This window comes from Ostrea edulis, chromosome 5 (genome assembly GCF_947568905.1).
Source record: "Ostrea edulis chromosome 5, xbOstEdul1.1, whole genome shotgun sequence".
Classification (NCBI taxonomy): domain Eukaryota; kingdom Metazoa; phylum Mollusca; class Bivalvia; order Ostreida; family Ostreidae; genus Ostrea; species Ostrea edulis.
Window position 1 is genome coordinate 57,589,985 of NC_079168.1, and position 3,538 is coordinate 57,593,522.

General features: G+C 29.4%; 1 protein-coding gene and 1 long non-coding RNA gene across 2 annotated transcripts in view; one reads left to right on the top strand and one right to left on the bottom strand.

The window, feature by feature from the left end:
- Positions 1–618: 618 nt before the first annotated feature.
- LOC125649967 (uncharacterized) overlaps positions 619–3,538 on the bottom strand; it is a 20,501-nt gene continuing 17,581 nt past the window's right edge. Inside the window, exon 17 of the mRNA XM_048877881.2 lies at positions 619–3,538. This exon is cut by the window's right edge and continues 628 nt beyond it. The gene's annotated coding sequence lies outside the window, so the exon portion shown is untranslated.
- Positions 2,613–3,538, top strand: part of LOC125649968 (uncharacterized) — an 8,956-nt gene continuing 8,030 nt past the window's right edge. Inside the window, exon 1 of the long non-coding RNA XR_007360853.2 lies at positions 2,613–2,686. This is a non-coding gene — a long non-coding RNA (uncharacterized LOC125649968). The remainder of the gene's footprint in view (positions 2,687–3,538) is intronic.

The window sequence follows — 3,538 nt, forward strand, 5'->3', positions numbered from 1 at the left end:
CTGTTCTTAACAATTTCAATTGATTTGTTGTGCTCACGATCGGTGGTGGAAAGCTATTCATACATTCATTTTATTCGCTCAAACCACAATGGAAGTGTTATTAACGACTCACTCAAATGTATTAACTGTAGAATTTTTAAAATAAATTTTTGTCTAGAAAATGATCTGTTGAACTTGCCTCGAGATTTAAAGATCGCATTAACTAAATTGCGAACTTGTAATCATCATCTTCCTATAGAAACGGGTAGATGGAATAATAATGAAAGAAATTTACGGACATGTACAATGTGTAATTGCAATAGCATTGGTGATGAATTTCATTATGTCATGGAATGTACATTTTTTTTTCAAACGACAGAAAATTTACCTTAACAAAAGATTTTGAAAATCCCAACGAGTTAATGAATAAGAATAATGTGGCATCTTTGAAATCACTGACAAGTTTGTTAAAAGAATTTTTTGTGCTGCCTGCTCTTTCTAAACTAATTTACTTACAGCTAACTATATGTTTATTAATACTTTTCATTATCTACCTGTATTGTTTTGTTGTGACCCTTACCTATAATCATAGTTTATATATGTATATATTAGTTTGAACCTCATGTAACAGTGATCTGGTTTTGAGTATTGTATTGTTTATTGACCAAGAACCATACAGTTTATAGGTATAAAGTATATACAAGAACAAATTATACAATGAAATGATAACAAAACATAAGATATCATACTGATGTACATGGACATGATAGATACTGAGGATAATCTTATAAATAACTGAGATCTAATAGATGAACATTTGTATAGGTATTTACCAAGTTTACATAATTCCGTAATATTTCCAGTTGATAATAGTTGGATAAGCTTGAAAGTGGAGGGGTGTTTATAATAATATTTCTTTAAATACTGTTTCCTAAAATCCTTATAAAAAGGACATACTAATATGAAATGATATTCATCTTCAATACTCTCTGAACATAATTTACATTTTCTTTCGTTTCTTGGAATATTGCTAAATCTACCTTGTTCAATTTCTAATCTATGCGAGGATAATCGGTATTTATTACATGTAATATTTTGAACATACACACTTGGAACAGATTTTGTAAGATACAATTGTAATTTAAAACCTTCATTGACATATTTATATAAGTTACATTTTGGTGACGTCTCAAAAACACTATTGATTTCTGGTATAAACACATCTTGTAGTCTTTGTTTTAGTGAGTGAATAAACACTATTAATTTCTTGTATAAACACATCTTGTAGTCTTTGTTTTAGTGAGTGAATAAATGAATTGAATTGAAGCGGTACACGTGGTACAATACAGAAATTTCATGTATCAATACAAGTAACGTCAGAGGAATGTATATAGGTATGCAAATGAACATAGTGAAATATATACATAAATATGTACAACAAATTGAAGTTGTGTGTTAAGGAGAACAGACTAATTCGCATATCTTTAAAATTAACATGCACAGGGTTTTAATGTAAAACTTATACGGTACCAATTTTGATGCACCAGATGCGCATTTCGACAAATAATGTCTCTTCAGTGATGCTCAACCGAAATGTTTGAAATCCGAAATAACTATGAAGTTTTGGAGCTAAATATAACCAAAAACAGCGTGCCAAAAAACTCGTTGACATAATTTCATTATATTTGGTCTCGTACAATATTTTCCGTGCAGATATGCTTTTCTGATATCGGATAACGCACTGCAATCTAACACAAAATGATATTCATTTGCAATTTTTGTTTCATTACATAAAACACATAATCTTTCGTTATATGGTATACTAAACCATCGGTCAGTCTCTACTGGGAGGCGACGGTTCGTGGTACGAAATTTCAAAGAGATGCTGCTTGTTTTAAAATTTCTGTACATTGTACCCTTGGAAGAGCTCGAACATCACTTAACTAAGTCTTGACAAATAGATCCTTTAAACTTTGGTTTACAACGTTTGTTATAATAATAAATAATAAATTCTTTTATTTAGACAGGATAGCACAATTAGTACAAATGACTAGTTTACATTGTGGTCCTGTATAAAACATACTCACAGACAGATAAGTGAGAGAATAGAAAAATAGATAGCATAACATAAAATATATACATAAAATATACACACGATATCACTGGAGGAAAAATAAACATATACATCATATCTATATATCACTTCTTTGAGTAATAATGCTTATTTGAGTAATAATGCTATCCATCAATAATGTTATCCATTTTTCATTCACAATACCTTGTTCATATCATATATTAGAGAGTCCACATACATGTATGTTTAAAATTCTATGAATGAATCCAAACCATGGATTTTTAAATGTGGCATTATAATACTATGTATATAAATATTTGTAAAGACAGATACTCGATGCACAGCTTGATTGACTCATTCTGACATTTTTACGCTTATCTCGTATTTCCATAATTCTCCTAAACGTAACCCGATTATATATGGTATATTGAATTTATCGTATATTTTAGGATACAGATCAAATATTAATATCTGAACATAAATAAAATCGAGGAAAATTCAATGATTGTTTTTTGAAATATAAATAGATCACGAACACTGCCTTCCGTCCTGTTTTATACATTAATAACTTTTGTGATTGATTTGTGGACAAGAACAGTTTTAGAGAAACAATGAGTGGGGGTCTGAACGGAGGTAAGCGACCATAAAATGACACTTTTGTCAACTTGCTTCTCGATGATAAGAAGCACGTGAGGACTATCTACCCGCATTCTACCGTGATCGAGAGAGAGAGAGAGTGCGGTATATAAATGATATCTAAAACAAAAACCACTGTTTAAAAATATACTTGTATTTGACAATTGTTCCCAACAAATGACACGTTAATCAAATTATATGAAAAATACATCTGTATTTACATTGTAGAAGAAAATTGCTTTTAAGGTGGGTCGATCCTCATGTGACTTATCTATAAGAATGGTTAAAAGTGGAAAAACTGTATTAATCTCCACTCAATATAGTTTAATCTAACCAATAACCAAAGAAAATGTGCATGCTGCCACCCTTTTAAAGATGTCAGACATACAAAAACAGAAGCATATATCAACATAAAAAAATCGCACATTTTCGTTAAACAGAATGATGAAAATTAATAATCTCTTGTTGAAATGACAAATTTCAAATGTCAACAGTTTAAGAAATCTGATAATTCATAGATATATAAAAATTAATTGTGGATATTAGTGAAATCATTGTGTCATAGACATGCAGTTGAGGAAATTCCAGTATAGGAGTTATTGCCCTTGACAAAATTTTTAAAATTATAAATAATTGATTATCTATGGAAAATAAAAACTTTTTCAGTATCAAAAGTTTACCAATTTTTTTATTTTATTCAGTGAATACAATTCCTCTTAAAGATATATTTCAATCATGCCCAAAATTTAATAAAATAAAGATTTTGTAAAAACCTATGACATCACATGAGGATCGATCAACCTTAAAGTAATGTATGAGACAGGTAATAATATTCTGAAAAATAACAAT